At 38.2% G+C, this 21,573-nt stretch overlaps 1 long non-coding RNA gene across 3 annotated transcripts in view; it reads right to left on the reverse strand.

Annotated features, from left to right (window-relative positions):
• Positions 1-3,161: 3,161 nt before the first annotated feature.
• The window catches only part of LOC143304339 (uncharacterized), a 33,324-nt gene continuing 14,912 nt past the window's right edge, over positions 3,162-21,573 (reverse strand). The window contains exons 2-6 of one of the 3 annotated variants that reach the window (XR_013061052.1): positions 14,075-14,159; positions 13,356-13,497; positions 11,134-11,201; positions 10,644-10,742; positions 3,162-3,251 (exon numbers count right to left, since the gene is read on the reverse strand). This is a non-coding gene — a long non-coding RNA (uncharacterized LOC143304339). Of the gene's footprint in view, positions 3,252-10,643; positions 10,743-11,133; positions 11,202-11,273; positions 11,775-11,987; positions 12,507-13,355; positions 13,498-14,074; positions 14,160-21,573 lie in introns of those variants that run through there. The other 2 variants (XR_013061051.1, XR_013061053.1) reach the window with 2 other exon arrangements.

Consider the following 21,573-nt stretch of genomic DNA (forward strand, 5'->3'; position numbering starts at 1 on the left):
TGCAAATCACTTTCGAGGTCATCTCGCGGATTTGCAATGAACGAACGGTACGTATTTCCTAACCTAGAAAAATATTCTGTAAACACTCGGTCGATTAAAATTTCTTCCTTCGAAACTTCAAATTCTGGATACTAGATAGATGGGAAAAAAATAAAAATGTAATGGCAACTATTACGCGATACATGCGATAGAGATAGCCTAGCCTCGTTGTATGTATCTCGTGTTAACGTAACCTTTAAGCACCGACTTGAGAATATGGCAATGCAAGATAAAAGTAGAGTTACCGTTGGAAACATTACGAAAGTCATTTTCATTAAGAAGTTTCATACGATTCTTGTATCTATCTCTATATCTTAAAGTTTTAAGGTAACGAGTAGTTTCTCCGTTAATAGAATAGAAAATACAAGATACAGGTAAAATCTATCGACAGTGGCGGCGACGGGTCTGTCCACGACAGTGGTAATCGCAACTCGAGATTGCGCAAGTTCCTTCTCGATCTTATCACGACCGCAAACTATATACTGTACATGTGTATACATTACACGTGCAATACGTATACGAATACGCGTACGCATACACGGACTGTCATGACTATATGTACAAATACATATGATCTACATACGTATGCGCGTATGTATGCACGTACAAGTAAACGAACGAACTAAGTAAATGTTATAAAGACTATGTTAAAGAGAAATTGGCATTAACAGAGAATGTTTTTTAAAATTATAACGTAACGTAGGATTGGATAAAATTTGGTAGGTATTTTCGGCGAGTATCAAAAAGGAGTGAGCAAACATTTTGTTATAAAGAGATTAAATGTTAAAATGTAAAATTAAATGTTGAAATAATTATTAAATGGTAAATGAATGGAATTTCGAAGAAAAATTAAATTGTCAAATATTTATTTTAGATTAAGTCAATGTTTATAAGCCATCTTGTACAATTAAGGTTATTAAGAATATGTTAAACTTTTAAAACAACTCGACTCTTATTGTGATACACAGCTTATCCATTATACATTCTAAACGCACCTATCAACGCACATTTAAATACAACTAATTCGTAAATAATGATTTCTGATATAACTTGTTTGGTTTTAAAAAGCAATAGAAATACAAAGAAAAATAAGAAACAAAGACATCTATATTCGTATTATCCAAATATAAAGAGTCAATATATTGAAATTATTATGGAAAAGTTGATATCTTTTGTTTGGCTGAAAAATAGTTGTTGACAATACCGATATTACATATTATCTAGTCTCTGCGCATGCATGCATACGTTTTAAAGTTAATTATTTGAATAATTTCCTTCTAGTTGGAAATCTAGTTGGAAGAAAAATTTGCAAATGCCGTTACCGTTTGGTCAACGTAATAAAACGTAATAAAACGTAATAAAAATGATTAAAGTTCGTTATTATAATATCGAAATGTACAGGTTGTTTTGCAAAATTTTCTTATTAAAACTGAATATTATTTACATATAGAATATATACATACTATATAATATCGAAACGAATATTTCTTAATTAATCTTGGCCCTGTTTGTTTAAACGGTATTCGATATTTTTGTGAAAATGACGTAATTCCAGATACAGCTAACTTGAACGATGAGAAAGCGTGAAATACTTTAGATTCAAATATATAGCACAGCTGATATTTCAGAGTATTTGTCTTTGTTTATTTTGCGATTTTATCAGAGGTAGAAGGAGTATTGAGGTAGAAGGAGACATCCAAATATATGTTTGCCCCGACGCACACAGGGATATGAAAACGGTAACGCGATATGACAATGTCGATATAGAATGCAGTTTATGCAGTGGGAATAGGTATGCGCGCATACGTGCAATGTGCGTATTACGAAGACAAATCCGTGTCGCGCGAATGGCTTTCGTCGGGTATACGTAGTCGCACACGACACGTACATGAAAAGAGAAAAAGAGAAAAATAGAGATAGGGAGAAGGAGCGTGTACTGGAAACTCCCTGGATTCTTGAGACGTGGATAGGCCTAGTGAGACTTATGAATATTGATGAACCTTTCCCGACGTACTTACTGGCCCGACCGCACCTCGATCATTTGTTGCTACTCGACGGCAATCTTCCTCTTTTCTTCCTATTTGTTTTCACAAAGTAAGTTTTTCGAGCATGCCGCGTACTTATTGCTAGCTACACTTATTCCTCCGCTCATCTACTTTCTTATCCAATCGACTTACGACGATTGTAAACGTACCGCCCCGTGTATTATAAATATTGCCAACAGAGAAGCGTTAAATACGAACGTGCTTCGGTTGCACACGATGATCGTTAATACGAATCCCTTTTAAATCTGTTCGTTTCCCATTGCCAATTTGCTATTAGCATTTAAATGTTTTTGGTGAAAATAAATTAGCCTGAATGATTTTTTAAGTTAATCAACCTAACCCCAAGGGGTTCTGGAGGACAATTCTTCGATCTCATCTATATGACGATGAACGATGCGTTTGGAAATATGCAGGATAATAAATCTGTATTTTTGATTCAGCAGATACGCGACTGTAAATGCAATTAGGCGGTGATGTGGACAAGTCGAGGGGAAAGTAACGCAGAAACGCAACATTCCTTTACGTTCCAGTAGAAACGTAAGATACGCGACGTTATAATTAGTTTTTATTTATTTTGGGGTTAGGTTGACAGGACTTGACAGGATTGGACAGGATTTGACAGCATTTGACAGCATTTGACAGCATTTGACAACATTTGACAGGATTTGCCAACATTTGACAGCATTTGACAACATTTGACAGCATTTGACATCATTTGACAGCATTTGACAGCATTTGACAGCATTTGACAACATTTGACAGGATTTGCCAACATTTGACAACATTTGACAACATTTGACAGGATTTGTCAACATTTGACAGCATTTGACAACATTTGACAGCATTTGACAGCATTTGACAGCATTTGACAGCATTTGACAGCATTTGACAACATTTGACAGGATTTGCCAACATTTGACAGGATTTGCCAACATTTGACAGGATTTGCCAGCATTTGACAACATTTGACAACATTTGACAACATTTGACAGGATTTGCCAACATTTGACAGCATTTGACAACATTTGACAGCATTTGACAGCATTTGACAGCATTTGACAGCATTTGACAGCATTTGACAGCATTTGACAGCATTTGACAGCATTTGACAGCACCTGACAGTATTTGACAGCATTTGACAGGATTTTACAGGACGCGTGATATAACCTGGAAAAGAAAATTGCGAATCGAAATATTATGATTTACATTTACTTATTTCTATATGAAATAACTTTTTTGTCCAGTTGTAACTCGCGTCTTGCCACACCCTATATATATTTTATATATACATCGGATTTTCCTTTTAAATAAATCATACAACAATAGGGTAGAGGCTGCGAATGTTACGCTATCTGTATATAATGGGAATCATGGGAAGGCGATCTAACTAAGCTATTAGGCGCCGCTACCGATCGTTTTCTATCGGCATCGGCGGTGTGAATTTTGCCGAAGCGCGAAACCAATTGGACGCGATCTCGTTGAGCCAGGCGAAAACAAAATGCGGTACTGTACTTACACGAGACGACGGTAGCTGGCTATTGCAGCCGATGCCAAAGCGAACCGGTTTCCCGATGCTGCTGAAAAATGCTTCTCGACCGGCTATAATAATTTTAATTGACACTCAGACCAGACCGCTGAGTATCCTCGATCGGCATGCATGTACATATAACCTCGTATAAAGTGTCGTATCCAGCAAATGAAAAATGGGCATTGTTCGTATTTTTATGTAATCTTGGTCGTCTTATCTAGAACGTTTTTATGTTTTTCCACCGCTTTCGATCGCTCGCCGATCAACTATCGTAGAATATATCGTAATACAAGATCGATCGCGAAAGCAACGTATTTGAAATTCACGTTGATTATAATTTTTCTTAAAATGATCTTTAGCTGTGAAAGATAAATCCTATCGAATATGTTACATTTTGGCTCGATCGCGGATAACAGTTTTATCTTTAGCGCTGTACAACGCCGATAATATATTAATTATAAAAATCTTGATTGTAGCAAGTATTTTGAAATTTGTTTGGTATTTCGATTTCGATTTCGATTTCGATTAATCGTCGTCCGTAAGTAAAAGGAGAAATCGGAGAATGCTGAGAATGGGTAAAATAAGAGAAAAGAGGAAAAAGAAGAAACGAGAAAACGAGAAAACAAGAGAAAGGTATATGCGATTAAGGTTAGAAGGCGCGTTCATAAGCGCGCAGCCATGGAAAATATTCCTGTGAAGTTGTTACGTAGGAACGTATGCGCGTTCAACGAGATATTAAGCGTGTACGTATGTATATGCAGTTAGGCCTACTCGAGCTGACTGGCCCGGGTGAAAGGAAAACCCGCGCCTACCTTGCAAGTGAAACACAGAGAGGGGGCAGAGAGATTCCACGTCGAATCTAGTACTTTTTGTACTTACGTGGAACGCGATTGCAAGGAAAGCTTCTATGAAATACCTTAGTATGCTCATTGTGTAACGTACAGTCTTTGTAAACGTGCAATTATCGCACGTTATCGTTCGGTAGAAGCAGCAAGACAATCGATCGTATGAAATTTTTCGACTCGCTCGCATGTTTCTCCTTGCTCGCAGCTTTAGCGTGTACTTTCTAAGTTGAGTAAAAGTGTTTCTTCTATCGTATTTAATTCTTCTATCGTATTCATTATTAAATAATTCGATTGTTAAAACGTCTGCTATAATTTTAAATATAAATGTTAGTTTCTCACTAAACTATCGACTCAAATATCGACTAGGCTATAAATTTATAAAATGTTGTTTCCTAGCAACCGAGTCTAGCGATTCTCTCGTAGTAAGTCTCTCGGTAACTTTACCATACAATCTGATAAAGTAACTTTAATTTAGATACGCCGATATTTTGTTATTTTGACGTAACAGAAAAATACGTAGGTGAATTAGAAAAAGGATTACATAGGATTACAAAGGATTGCATTGTGCGATACCGTTTGTATCGACATTTGCTTAAAGAAGCGTACGTTTCGAATACGTCAATTCTTTTTACTTTGACATGGCAGAAAAAAATATGTGAAAAAAGTTATATGCGTTCTGTGTACGTAATTTTTGTATTAATTTTTTTATTCATTTTTGTATTCATTTTTGTTCACGGGACGAACGCATTCGTTCGTTTTATATAAATTTGAGTTTGACAGTTTGTCTGATTTATGCACTTCGTAACTCGTTGCGCACGTATATCCTTCTTTGATGTCCGTTTAGAGAGGGAGATATTACGTCGCCGATACGCATTTCCGCGAAACATGGCGTTTTTTTTGGTAATTAAAATTTGTCTCTTGGACCCAACCAATTAATCCGATAGTTTTTAACGATTATAAGAGAATCAATGTTAATAATAAGTTGCATTTGTTGCAAATGTTAATAATAAGTAACGTAGCATTTACGAAAGAAGACGCGTTTCAGTCGCTCGAACGTAAATTAACTTTTGTTCGCGCCAGCGTCGATTAAGAGAAGAGGTACGGGAGGAGGTTGTAACCCTTTTTTCTTTACCTTTTTTTTAAATTTACCCTTTAAAAAGATACATTTGAGGGAAAACTAAACTAAACATTTTTGTTTATATTTCAAAGACCATTTAAAGAATGTTTCTACGAAGGAGGCCTGCGGAAGCTTTAGTCCGACACTGTCTTTGCGTCATTCTGTAAGTTATGAAAATCATTCTGCAGCGTAACGTTAAAACGACGCGAAACGTTAACGATAATCTCTAACGAAAAGTCTGGACGTGGAACGAACGGTGGATGTGCTCAACGATAACGTCTTACTTGGCCCGCGTATTATCAGCATTGACAAGACTAATGTAATAGGAAAACAAACGTGGCTCGTCGTACTTGCTTCTTTCATGGTCATTCTGAATCTTAATCGGGGCCTACGGTATATACATATGTACGACCCGCTCGAAATAGAGCCGGCGTCGTGTACTCTTAAGGTCATCGATCCCTCTTCCGCGTCACCTGCCATCCTCGTATCTTTTATCTAGGCATGAACCTAACATCGATCGATAAGCAAATCGAAAATACCGTAATTATGCGATTTCCTAACTTTTCCCAATTTCCACTTTTTATATTTTCAAATTCGATTTTATGGCGAACGAAGCGTTGTATGAAAAGAAATTCTCTTTTGTATTATCGATTTATTCCCTTTTATTATCGTTTCTATTCGTTCATCGCGAATCATACAGACCCTTGTCGATCGTGCTACGATTACATAATCGTGCCGATTAGGGGCAAAATTTTGTTTGCCCTGTAATCGAAAATCGATTCTCGGATATAAAAACACCGATGAATTTTTCAAATTAGCGACAGAAAGTATAGCCAGAAGCTTACTTTTTTTCCAAAGCTTTATTCTATTACCAAATGGACAAGTGAATCGGCAGAGTTCGAGAAACTAACGTACTTTTTAATACACGTTTATAATTCGCATAAAGAGAACGGAGTAGGTACCTGTGGAATACTGATAATCGATACACTCGATCGATAACGAATCTTTGTATATTTACAACCGTAGATGAAATATGAACGTCGTAATTACGCTATAGGACGATTCAGCAACGTTATTCGTTCCACTTGAACGTATTAAAGTTACTTTTTTTTACTAAAGCTTTTACTATCGTTTACTTACTATCGTCCAGTTATAAATAACGTTAAATTCAAAATTCAAGGATTTTATGGTATATCGAAGTATATAGTTATATATAAAAATAATAATAACAAGTATACAAAAATAATTTTATTTCCTTTTGTTAATTATCATATAGGAAAATTTGCATCGTTTGTATGTCTATACACTGTACACTGTACACTGTACACATAAAATACATGTACATATACGGATGGTTTTTGAAGAATGCGTAACTATACGAAACATTTTTCAAGGATCATTTTTCCAGTAGAATGGTAAATTGTGCGATACTGTGCAACGTAACGATAACTTGTATCAAGGATTTATAAATAATTGCGTACGGAAAATCAATCTGCAAGTGAAATAGTAGTACTGTTAATAATATTATACCGCTTTTACCGTATAAAATATTCGATTAGAACGAGGCGACTGGCTAAGGACGCGATCATGCCGCTCTCTGAGCGGCGGACGCTGAGCGGCGAACGCTAAGCGGCAAAATTGGCATGTGAAACGGTGGCGTTGACTGTATCGTCGCTCCTTCTGCTGCTTACCGTTTACCTCTCTGTATGATCACGGTGTTGGCGGTTCTGCAGTTGGCATCTTTTTCCGCCAAACGTTCGTAAGGCCGAATTTTCATAACCGTCCATTTCCGTGAACAGCGATCCTCGTTTACGGCTTTAGCGACCCAAAATACCCCCGAAAAGACACATCCGAATGAAAAATTGTCCATTCCGTGAGAGAATAATAATTCTTCGTCGCCAAATTAAAACATGTACGCAGATAATCGGACTAAGGTAAAAAACGACGTGTTTTAACCACTTGACTAATTAACTGCCATTCTTATATCTTGATATATATATATCGATATTTACGAATCGAAACTATACGATATCCGATACCATATCGATAATATGCGTAATACGTATGATATATCTGATAAAATATATACCCGTTCTCGTTGGTTCGTTGCGTTTTATTATACAAAGTCTTCGCTATATTCTTCTATATCGCTATATTCGCTTCGCTAATAAAAGAAAAATTTATATTAGAAGAAAAATATATGAACATTGTATGTAGAGTGTTGGGACAAAGAACAAGTTTCGAAGTCTGCGGATAGAAGCGAAACGGAGAACTTGGAAAATAGGCTGGAAAATAGAGAGAGAGAGAGAGAGAGAGAGAGAGAGAGAGAGAGAGAGAGAGTGACAGGAACGAGAACGTTTTCTCAAGTTCTCGATAAAGGTAAAACGTTATGAGACTGCGTTCGTCCAAATATACGAAAAAAAGTGCAATCCTGGTGCATCGTGGTGGATGGCGTGGTTAAAGTAGGGAGAAAAGACCTTGAGTCGCGTCACGTGACCACGAAGCTGCATGGGAGTTGGGTAGGGCGGTTGCAGAGGGCCTTGACCTTACCGTCGGCGTCGCAGCCATAGTTGTAACTACCATCGTCGTGGCCTTTGCGAACATCCGAGAAGAGGCCGATATAGCCGCGTGACGCTTCATTTTCCTACGGTTTAATTCTTCCCGTTCTCCCGCTCGTTGGTTACACCAAAATTTCCACTCTTCCACGATATCCTACCGACTAGTAGTTACCGCTGTACGAAGCAATGTCGTCCGTTCGTCGAACAGATGTTTTTAAAAACTTTACGAGTCACAAGTTAGTAGTATGAAAAATATATACAAGATCGTATACTTGAGATTTCAAGTGTATAATCTAACTTTACGTAACGTAACGTAACGTAACGAAAATAGAATTAAATTTTATGCGAACAAAATTATGTATAAAATTGGTAATTTATATAGAAATAAAATGAAATTTTCCCCCGAGTCGCATAGCTTTATGCGAAATTCAACGCGCGAGCGAAAATTTATTAATTAATTAATAAAAAGCATAGAAAATTAGCTAGAAAATTAAATAGAAAAATAGTCGGTCGTAGTATGTTTTACAATGTTTCTTGTCGCTTTCTCGCTTTCTCGCTTCATTTAGCGAATAGTTCTTACGGTATATGATGCATATTACGTTACGAAGGAAAGAAAAGACTTGTATCATGAGTATTTCTGGAATATGTTCAAGGACTGAACGGTAATTGCAAAAGAAATAAGGTAATACGAAATTTATCGGTAATATGAAATTTAGCATATACGCGTAGTTAGGAAAGTTATTTTCTTTTTATCGTACGATTCGGTCCGTCCTATCCGCCACAGTCCGAAAACTATATTTTCTGAAACTGTATTTAAAGATAATATCTTCCGTAGAAAATGACAAAACCGAAACAATGTTTTTTTCTCCTTTCGTATCTGATTAATAAATAATCTCGTATAAAGATATATTATACGTTTTTGTGTGTGTGTGTGCGTGTGTGTGTTTGAACGATATCGCAAATTTCTTCGCATCTTGGATAAATATTTGGTCACTGTGATTTACAATACTCGATTTACAAAGTAACCATGGTAGTTTTTAGTAGGTATTAAGATTAAGCGATTTGGAACGAATTAACGACGAATTGGAGGTAACGTTTAAGCGATAGCGTTTTTCACGAGAAATCAGCGTATTATAAATTTGCGTCTGTTGAAAGACGTAGCAACGTGTTGCCTGGACATACGTAATTAACGGTATTGACGCATCCAGAGTATCACGCGCATCCACGTTCTGTAACGGACAAAGAACGGAATTTCTTTTTGCTCGGTGCATTATATCGTGTTGCATGATCGCCGAGTTACAAACAAAAGATACGAGTACGAAGCGCGTTTATGTTTCCGCGCGAAGGTCGATCGATGGTTCTGCGGGACCGGAAGTGAACGGGATGAATAATGTACGCGCTCACAAACTCTAAGTCGGACTCTTTGTTAATAAAACGCCTAATATTCACTGACCGTAAGGCGTTACTCTTTTCGTCGATGAGATCGCAAGAAAGAATGAGTTTCCGTCCCGATGATGCCACAGAGGAAAACCATAATGGGGTGTGTCTAAGGACATGAGGATTCGTCGAGGATAACCTTCGTTTATCAAGTAAGGGAAATTGGCGTTGCTGATAATTGGTCAATCTCCATATCGGTGGTTAGAAAAAAATGCTAGCCGCTCTCGAAGGAAAGTTGCTAGTGGGAGACGCCGCTCGTTGAAAAATATGTCTCCCCTATCTTCCCGTAGTTGGGACAAAGACTGTTTGTCTGTTTGAAGGACTTTAGTTAACTAAACCTTAAGATTTATAACGGGCCCTCGAGCTAGCCGAACATGTACTGCGGAGACGCATCGACATCTGGCAATCATCTTACTCGAAGAATAGGGTCTGCGTGTGACGAGCCACGGGACAGAAACCGTTGGAATGTTTACTGTCGCGTGTCGCCACGAATATTTCTTTTAAGGAGAGCTATAGAATTACTCCATACCTTTGTTAGGCAAAGCGTTCATCCCGTGACCGCGGCTACGTTCGGCAACTGACTGTCGCCTCGAGCCCAAGCTCACTATCACCAATCTCGAACAATTACAATCGGATTGAATAACTACAATTGTTCAGTTACAGCTATAGTAGACTCTAGGTTACAATGTTGCGGGATTATCCAAAATTCCAAAGGCTCCGGTGTTCTTTCATCTCCGACATATTTATGTGACACAGGTATATTCGTGTTGATACTTGTCTATTTCTACCGAATATTAATATACATATTTATAAGTACCACGAGTATATTCTCAAATGTACATGTTTCAACTAACTATTAAAAAACTAATTATTATAATCGCGATGTGCGAGAAGACCTATCCTGAACTAATAAATACAGATTTGAGAAAAATGTTACTACTCACGAGTTTAAAAAATATCCGCGGTCATTATGCTCGCAAAAAGTTCTACGTAATACAACCCCACGCCGATTCGCATCTTTCCATCCTATCACACGATTGAGTGACCGGAGGAACAGAAATGCATGCGACTCACCGTTAGGAGGAACAGAGGAACAGAAGCGTTACGCCATCGAACTGCCGTGCTATGCCAGCAGAACAAAACACGATGAATGACTGCTGATTATTTGGAAAGCTGGAGATAATGAAAAATGCAAGTTTATTGAATTTGTAACTTTGCTAATAATAAAGATTGAAATGCTAATAAACTTCGATAGGTACAAAAACTGAAACTCTGATATGAAAGTTTAAAATCTAGAATAATTTCTGAAATATGTTAGTTATTTGTTTTACACTTCGATATTAAGGCTTTAACTAACACTCTTTTTATTTTAATAGAAGAATAACCCGAGAAGATCCTAACCTCCCAAGTTTTTAATCAAATTGTATTCCTTAATTAATAGCGTTCAAAGCAAAATATACAAAATATACAAAATATACAAAATATACAAAATATACAAAATATACAAAATATACAAAATATACAGAATAGACATAATTAAAGTACGATATGTAAAGATACTTACGTTCTTGGCTTCTGAGCCACTGTTAGAACATTCCCAAAGAAGACGGAAAAGTTGAAGCTGTGATATGTCTACAACAAAACATAAGATATCGATTATATCGTTAATACATAATGTTACGTCCGGTGACTCTGTACACAAACCAGGCCCCAATCCGCGGGCAACATGACAGCCAGTTGTCTACGCATCGTTACTGCGTACTCTCAATAGTCTTCAGGACCCACCATAAATCTAGGCATTTTCATAGTTCTTTTATTTCAAGTGTTCCTTAAATTTATTGTCTACTATGGAATGATACGGGAAAGTTGGTTTTTCTCACGTTCGGTGTCTCCGGCTAGCAACTTTCTCTCCGGGGCGGTTAGAACATTTCCTTGCCCACCAACCTTTTTCTCATCCAATCAGAAGCAATGACTATTGCCCTCACTTTCCTAGTCAAAACTGTCATCAACAAATCCGATGGTCCCGTGCGCTAGACACACCCATCGCTAGCTTTCCTCCGCCGTAGTGTCACGACCGGCATACTTCAAATCCGACGGACTGACGATAGAGATAGAGATAAAGATGTGGCGGCACTCGGCGACAATGTATATCGCTGAAGTGCCTAATGAACCATCAACATCCCAACGGTCCTTCCACCGAAGGTTCTAGAAGAAAGAGCACGTGGCAACGATCGCGGATGCCTAGCAAATGCATAGACGGTGGGGATGTTGAGGGATGACAAAAGAAAGTAATCGAATCCGATCGAAAGTAAAATCGTAAGAGTCAGTCTTAGAAAGTCACGCCTAGAGTTCGGAAGTAGATTGTAAAGTGTATTGATGTTAGAAAAAAAATAAAGTTTTCTTTTTTTTATTTTTTACCTCAAATTCCTTTTTTATTTTGTTATTTTACGTGACAATAGCATCGTCACCGAACTTTACTGATTTTCCATCTTTAGAACAGTCGACATCTCTTGACCGGGTTTCCACCCTTAGATCAGTCACCTACTTCACTTATCTATACGCACCAGCCCAACTATCTTCTCTACAAAGTTGTTGGAATAAAGTGCGAATTATAAACCGTTATCTCAGTGTAATACTTCATATAACCACCTCTATTGTCCTAACCGAAATAGGGAATCGATCATTTCATTTGCGAGAATCATACCACGAATGTTCGTTATTAGAACACGAAACATAGTTAACACACAACGGTCGCGTGTTATAAATATCCGAAAATATTTCCAAGAATTCAAAAGTTCACAACTAAAAGAATGCTTAAAGAATGCTAGAGAAACGCGCGCGAAGCCTTGCTTTGAAGTATTTCAGTCTATTTGCGCGCCACCTCTATGAAAAAGACACAAGTTACAAAGTTGCAATATATGACGGAAACTATAGCAAATTCACGTAATATAGAAAAACAATTTGAATTCGATATACCAATACCTAGTGTGTTACAATACCTATCGAAATAGTTAAAGCTATTATTGTTAAGATTTCTATGTTTCAAACTGTCTACACGAAGCTATCATTAAATTATCAAGGATTCTACATTATGAATTACATTGAAACAATAAAATAATTTGTTACAAGTTCGTTTGAAATAAGAGAATGATTTCATATATTTGAATGAAAAAAAGTGATTTGTTTAATCGCATTTACTTTCATTTTAATATTCCAAATAATTACGAAACGATCTATTATGAAATAAGTATCAAGTATATTTTAAAGTAGACATAAATTGTATATCAAATGTTACCCATGCTCGAATAAAAAGACGATAGAACCGTTCATACACAGCTGTCTTAGTTAAAATAAATTAAACGTTACCAGATTTCCATGAAAATTCATGAGACTGATCGTTGATCGTCGTTGCGTCCATATATTAATATTCCTGTTACTTCTATATTATCCCTGCCATCGATCGAAAACCTGCACAAAAACAAACTAGAAATGTATAAAATAATTACATGAAAATACGATCAAACGATCAATAACGATTTTATTACGAAAGCTTACGATACAAGCTACCGGTAACAGTATCATTTTGTAAATAGACGGTTAAAGAGAGATACAAACAAAAAATTTCAGAAAACCACCTAATTTCATTATCTGAATGTTCGACAAATCGTTAAATAAACGTGGATTGATTAAACGATATTAATAACGAGATATAAACGATAGTAAAAAATATAGTAATGACAGTAATGAAGAAGTGACGCCGCTAATAGGTTAGAATAGGTTACAAACCTGACGCAACGTGATCCATGTTATCGATAGAAAAGAAGACGACTGAATGGACTCGTCGCACCTTAGTTTCGCTGAGCAGCTTCCAAAGTGGCGTGGCGGGAAGGATGACGGAGATACAACCAGATACGGAAAGTCAAACGATCTACACAAAACGATCTTACACGAATCTTTCCAAATTTCAAACAAAGGATACATCGCGCAATATCTATATCTCACACAATGATTACATCGATCTTTATAAGCATCGTACGATAATTCGTAGCCCCACTGGTTTGCATTCGGCATTAAAGACACATTTGTCTAACCTGGGACGAGAGAAAGAAAATGAAGCTACTGACGCTGTATGTGCCCCTAAAAGTAGGCAGAAGCCAAAGAGAAACTGCAATCAATCGGAAAATCAAATAAAAATCACGGCACGAACGAACGAGTTTGCGATCTTTCGGAAAAATCAATGGACGCGTGTTTCGGCAGAAAAAGAGAATAGAATTTTAATTTTCCTTGCAAGATGGATAAGTATCATTGTACACGATGAGCTCACAATGCTCTTAACATAGACTAATCTATCTTACGAATAATTAAGGCTAAAACGCACGCATTCCACGGTGTCTCACGGCGTATGTATTGAAATTTATCAATTAGAATAGGTACAGCATGTGGTTCCAAATAATTATACATGAACATTGAACTTATCGTCGAAGAAACGAAACCATGCGACTTACCAATGGTAGCACGCATCAATGGATGATGAAAACTGGTTGGCTTTGATCTAAATTGCACTTGCTCCCTTGATTCCATGAATACATTCTATGAATAAATTGATATAAATGAATAGAGTAATTATCATAAATTATTAGTTTAACTGTAGGTAAGGAATTAATTAGGAGAGATAAATGATTTTCGATATCTTACGATTGCAGAAAAGAAACTAGAATGCTTTTGCAAAAATATCTTAACCGCAGAGAGAATTGTTTTACCAAATGGCCGTCATTGAACGCTTGGATCGATTGATTAGGACGGAGTATTTAACGCCACCCTTCGGTGCAAACAATAACTGTGTACGCCGAAGGTAAAGAATATGAACTAAACCACCGAGCTTACTCAATGAATAAACCAAACTATCGTTCATCATTCATCTAAAGTAGTAAGTAATAATAATATACATAGTATCTGATTATTAATATATACGTATTGTTATTGGCAACGAAAATGTTTAACAAAATAGCAACTTGCAAATCAAGTATGCATACATATATCTAATATTTTTATATTCCAGATTAAACAAATTATACCCTGAAGCGCAATCTTATTTCGATCGTATCTCCAATTATTCTCCGATATTAATTGGCTAATTAATACATAGAACTATATTCGCAAAAACAACACCATAATACCTGCTATTGCAGTAACAAGTACAGTACCAATTAACTAGAGTAAGGGAAAAAATGAAAGAAATAGGCAGAAGAAAATATCCGTATTATTCGTTTTCATAATTCGTTTGAAGCAGTCGACTAAAGTGGAAAATTGTTCGAAAATAATTTATTTGATCTTATAACTTAAAGTTAGTTTGTTTCTATGTTATTTTAAAAATAAACATAATAAAACAGTTAAAATGTTGGTTTTAAGCTCGTTCGGCTTATTGGGCTTATTAATAATAAAATAAGCAATATCGAATATTTATAATATTGTATATTTTGCCGAATATAATTAAAAAGATGTAATCTAGATAGAAAATTATTTCATCTAATAATTTGTATACTTTGGATAATTTCGATATTTTTGCATATTATATACGTTCTATGGATCGCTTCGCTTTTAGATCTGTCGTAAGTGCAGAAGAATCTCGCGCTACAATGCCTTAAGAATTATACTATGCGAATTATATTATTGACAAAGCATCCACATAGCATAGCATAGCATAGCATAGCATAGCATAGCATAGCATAGCATAGCATAGCATAGCATAGCATAGCATAGCATAGCATAGCATAGCATAGCATAGCATAGCATAGCATAGCATAGCATAGCATAGCATAGCATAGCATAGCATAGCATAGCATAGCATAGCATAGCATAGCATAGCATAGCATAGCATAGCATAGCATAGCATAGCATAGCATAGCATAGCATAGCATAGCATAGCATAGCATAGCATAGCATAGCATAGCATAGCATAGCATAGCATAGCATAGCATAGCATAGCATAGCATAGCATAGCATAGCATAGCATAGCATAGCATAGCATAGCATAGCATAGCATAGCATAGCATAGCATAGCATAGCATAGCATAGCATAGCATAGCATAGCATAGCATAGCATAGCATAGCATAGCATAGCATAGCATAGCATAGCATAGCATAGCATAGCATAGCATAGCATAGCATAGCATAGCATAGCATAGCATAGCATAGCATAGCATAGCATAGCATAGCATAGCATAGCATAGCATAGCATAGCATAGCATAGCATAGCATAGCATAGCATAGCATAGCATAGCATAGCATAGCATAGCATAGCATAGCATAGCATAGCATAGCATAGCATAGCATAGCATAGCATAGCATAGCATAGCATAGCATAGCATAGCATAGCATAGCATAGCATAGCATAGCATAGCATAGCATAGCATAGCATAGCATAGCATAGCATAGCATAGCATAGCATAGCATAGCATAGCATAGCATAGCATAGCATAGCATAGCATAGCATAGCATAGCATAGCATAGCATAGCATAGCATAGCATAGCATAGCATAGCATAGCATAGCATAGCATAGCATAGCATAGCATAGCATAGCATAGCATAGCATAGCATAGCATAGCATAGCATAGCATAGCATAGCATAGCATAGCATAGCATAGCATAGCATAGCATAGCATAGCATAGCATAGCATAGCATAGCATAGCATAGCATAGCATAGCATAGCATAGCATAGCATAGCATAGCATAGCATAGCATAGCATAGCATAGCATAGCATAGCATAGCATAGCATAGCATAGCATAGCATAGCATAGCATAGCATAGCATAGCATAGCATAGCATAGCATAGCATAGCATAGCATAGCATAGCATAGCATAGCATAGCATAGCATAGCATAGCATAGCATAGCATAGCATAGCATAGCATAGCATAGCATAGCATAGCATAGCATAGCATAGCATAGCATAGCATAGCATAGCATAGCATAGCATAGCATAGCATAGCATAGCATAGCATAGCATAGCATAGCATAGCATAGCATAGCATAGCATAGCATAGCATAGCATAGCATAGCATAGCATAGCATAGCATAGCATAGCATAGCATAGCATAGCATAGCATAGCATAGCATAGCATAGCATAGCATAGCATAGCATAGCATAGCATAGCATAGCATAGCATAGCATAGCATAGCATAGCATAGCATAGCATAGCATAGCATAGCATAGCATAGCATAGCATAGCATAGCATAGCATAGCATAGCATAGCATAGCATAGCATAGCATAGCATAGCATAGCATAGCATAGCATAGCATAGCATAGCATAGCATAGCATAGTATAGTATAGTATAGTATAGTATAGTATAGTATTGTATAGTAGTAGCGGTATAATTTTTAAGCAACTTTTTTAATTCAATCTATATGTAATGCTGGAAAAATGTGCAAAGCGCAGAATTCGAGGAGGATAAAAAGTTTGGCCGATATAAAACGCGAGGGGGAGAGCGCGTTGCGGTGCGGCGTCGCCGCGTCGCCGCGCCGTCACGTAGGTCGGTTGGTAGGGTAGAAGGAGACAGGCGAATGTATAGAGAGAGCACGCACGTACAGGTCGCGAACAGGAAAGGAACGAAGCCACCGCGGTAAGACTGAAAGCATACGAGATAGATCTCGGTTGAGAGGGGTGGAGGGCGTCAGAGGAGGGTCGCGAAAGAGAGCCAATGAGCTCGACGACGTGGCGCCAGTCGTCGAGTCGCCGTGTTAGTAAGAGTACTTGCTCTCTGATCGTGACTCGCTGCATCCTCGTTCGGAAAGGGTCGTGTCCTGACTCTGTCAGTAGGGGTTGGAGACCCGTGGCAAATTCTTCGATTTTTCATCCATCCGATACTCGATCGATTCGTCACAATTTATCGATTTCGTGCTTACCGACGCGGTAACGTCACTGCTACCGTGTGTTATCGTTTCACTCGCGTTTTCTATCCGCGCCTTTTCGTTTTTCTTTTTCCCATCGATACGATACGTAGGCTGAATCGACGACGGCCGAGATCAAGGTCGTCCGGACACGAACTCGACGACAGTGGCTATGTGCAGCTATTACGCTCGAACGAACCGTTGATCGTCGTTGATCGACCGTGAGAATCATCGATAATGAAACTGTTTGGTGGCTATGTGACGGGTATGAGGCTGTAAGAAAGCCTTTCCATTGGAAGATAATGTGAGATCGATTCGTTTTAGAGTCGTTCGACGATCAAATAATGGTGACGGTGGTCGCAATGGGACGAAAAGGGCATAGTAAAATAGGTATTGAAAACGATTGCCCGAAGATCTTGGCACTTTTCGCAGTGTGAACGAAACTGCATAGAACGTTACGAAATTCGTAAACGAAAGATTTGAATTTTTGTGTATTTAACCAACGAGTATATGCCCGTTTGATACTTTGAAGATTTTTTTTACGAGAAAGGGGAGAAAAAACGAAGGGATCGACGCTTTGTTGTTGCAAGACGATCGATATTTTTGCGAATTATACGGTGTCATTTGAAATAGTTGGGAAATTAATAACGAAAAGTGAAAATTATTGATATCGATATCGTGAATACCGAAGTAATATCGTTCCTTAAAACGTTCTTTCTTCGTTCGTTCTTAAAACACGCGCACGTCTCTATCGTCGATAACGATCGATAAATAAAATTAATCGAATTGAAAATGAAATTTTTTACAGTCAAGCGAACGCTCGATCCCGCGTTGAGAAAAATCGTAGGGTTGAAGAAGTGGAAAGGCAGAAATTATATTAACCGATTCAGCATCGAATATCTTTTAGACTGTGAGAAAAAGATCTCTCTTGTCAATTATCGATAATAGAAGTACATTTTTTTTTATCTCTCTTACTTTCCTACATCGAATAATCGGACGCATTTTTTTTTGTGGAGGAGGAGGAGGAGGAGGAGGGCGCTTACAATCCAGGCGCGATAACCGAGCTTCAACGTTCCAAAGCTGAGTGAAAGGGAGAGAGAGAGAGAGGAAGTGAAGTCTGATTATTAAAATCAACCTATCGACTGCCGCTTCGTTCAACGTGAAAGATCTGGTTAAGCAAAAAGTGAGAGGAGAGCAAAGGCAAAGGGACTCGGTCAGTGTCGTCGGTACTCTTTTCCATTATGTAGCCACGATCTTCAAAAGGGTTAGAGACCTGCGGAACAGGGAAACTCGGTCAATGATATCGATGTCCGCGCGCGTCCGGCAGCCAGCATGTTTAAAAAAGGTGGTTTGTCGATGGTAATAAATCACGCAACTTGGCACCAATGCTACGAACCTCGAAGCTTTCAACGGATAACTAGCGATGGTATCAAGTTCGTTATATACTCGGAGATCTCTGTTTAAGGCTGTAGTTTAGACTGTTATCCAGATTTCTTGTTACATTTGCTACTTTTGCTACTACTTTGCTACTTTTTTTCGGAATTGTCGCATCTTTCGCCCTCGAGCGATTTTCCAGCTACGTATATACAAAATTCAGCATCTACGTATAAATCGGAATGAAATGTAAAACTCGCTAACGCTCGCTTTGTAGCGTTCGAATTCGTTTTTGGAAAATAAATTTCTCGCTGTCGTATGAAAATACATACGACTAAAAGAGTAAAGATACGAAACTTTGTATATTCGAGCGCAATTAAATAGTAATAAAATAGTAAATGCTGTAATACTTAGAAGGGCGTACAAATACTTTTCGTAGCCGTTGCAACAGTTGGTGGCTACAGTTACGCTGGCCAAGTATTGGAATTCGTTGTAGCTCTTAATGAGGATGAACCGAGAAATTATTATAATTATGCGAACGGAATACTGGCCGTGGTAAGGTGTTGACAGAGTAATTCCGACTCTGTTTCTGGAAATACGGATTCGAGGCGAGGGAATTCGAATCTGGTTATCGGTCGACCTTCTCTTTCTTTCTAATTAAATAATGAAATTTCGGAAACGATCCTCGAATCGGATCGATTCGACATCTCTGAACAATGTATTCGTTTATCCGTTTGCCCTCTGCTCGATATTTTGTACGCTCTTACAAAAAGTATTTACATTCTACGACATCGATACGAAGATAATATCTTGACTGGCTGATTTTAGTAAACGAGACGAAGCAAAGAAGAAACTAGAATTCAGAAATTAACAAACGTTCTTTTTCCTTTGCAAATGGTAAATCTACGATCTTCTTAGCGTAAATCGGTGGTTAAGTTGGTATTGTTCGTCGTTGAACATAGTAATCGTTTGTAACGTATCTAATACAGCGATCGATTTGAAAGAGGCAAAGAACGTAACAGAGCTACGGGGGAAGCTACGGTATCGACGTATTATCGGAAGGTTGCAGTGTGCAAAGTTTTCGCACACGACGAAAGTGTACGACGTGCTTTCTACGATTTTCTGTCGTTGCTGTGGCTTTGGTAGGAAAATGACGCTGTACACGTTAATATCTCGCGTATAATAAGACGGACGTTTTTTACCGGATCGGATTAAAGGTGAACATTTCGAGTAGAAGAAAGGTGCTGTTTCGAGCAATTACGAGATCGTGGAAACGGAAACGGAAACTGTGCATCGGTAAAGATGGCGGGAAAACTATTTAAAGGGGGAAATTAAAGAGGAAAGAGAAGAGAGAGTGGAAAGATGTTGTGCTTGGACATAAAGCTGGTGTCTCGTTTGCGAGGAGTCTCGTTGACGAGCGGCTCGTCGACGAACGTGTCGGCAGTCTCGTTGTCGGTGAGCTCGACCTCGTCGACGACCGTCGGCATAGAGAAGAAGAATTTCTCGAGCAAACGAAGCAAAGGGGGAAGGGAGAGTTGCGCTGGAAATGGGAATTCGGTGACGGAAAGCGACAGCGACGAAGAGACGTTGCCTGCTTCTCGGACGATCCAGAGGAACAGGTCGAGATCGGTTTGCGTGCCTACCTTGTCGTCTGCTGCTCGTTGCGCGCATCTTCACCGACGATCCAGCCATCATGCGTACGTTTCTTTAAACATGGTCTATTATCGTTGTGTCGGAAAACGGCTGAGCGATATGCGAGTTTGCGATACGATATAGCAGTTATAACGCGTGTCGTATAGTAACGCGCGCTATTTTATATATTCGATATATTGGCTCCGCTCTTGGCCACTTCCTCGCATATTTTGTTTGTATTTGTTTTAGGGTGTAAACCTCTGATTACTGCTTTGTAGCTTTTGTCAGATTTGGGTTGGTAAGTATGATACCCAGCGTTTCTTTCCTTTAGCGCTTTTGTCACTTTCCTATAGGTTTCTGGGGTATTAGTTTGTACTTTTACTTGATCCAGTTTGATCTGTTTAATGGTGTAGTTTTCTTTTCCTGCCGTGCTGTTTAGCAGGTCAATGAGGGGGTCTATTATTTTAGCGTCTATGTAGATTGGTGGTGGCTTGGGGGTGTGTTCTTGGTTTTTCTGTAGGGCCTGTGTCCATTTCTTCTGTCAGCGAGCAATTGAACTGACTGACTTTCCGCTCTCATGCAATTACGGAGGAAAGCTCGGTGTGGGTGTGGTTTTTTGAACGGAGAGACCGGATTCGTTGCTCAGACTTTTCGTTAGTAAGGTGAGGGCGACGATCTGCGATGTCCATTGGTTCTAGTCAATGTTAATGAGAGATAAGAGGGAAAGGAACCACCCTACCAATGTTGCTAGTTGGTGACATTGTTTAAGCGAAAACCCGGATTTTCTGTCAGGCGAATAACCGCATTTTTTGTTAGGTCACTACCCGCTTTCTCCGTAATTTTTAAGAGCACATAATAAACCCAAGAACTTTTCTAAATACCATCCATAAACTGAACAACTTCTAGAATTTGAAAATCCTCCAGGACAAACAGATTAACTGAAAAACATGTGTTGAAACAATGAAGTTAGAAGTTAAAGGATTGTGGTGGGTCCTTAGATTTATTGAGGGCCTGAATGACGGTACGTGGACCGTTGGCTGTTCAGCAGCGAGGGATGGAGTGCAGATGTTTTACGCGACATAACACCAGGTATTGATAATACTATC

This window comes from Bombus vancouverensis, unplaced genomic scaffold (assembly GCF_051014615.1).
Source record: "Bombus vancouverensis nearcticus unplaced genomic scaffold, iyBomVanc1_principal scaffold0031, whole genome shotgun sequence".
Taxonomy (NCBI): Eukaryota; Metazoa; Arthropoda; class Insecta; order Hymenoptera; family Apidae; genus Bombus; species Bombus vancouverensis.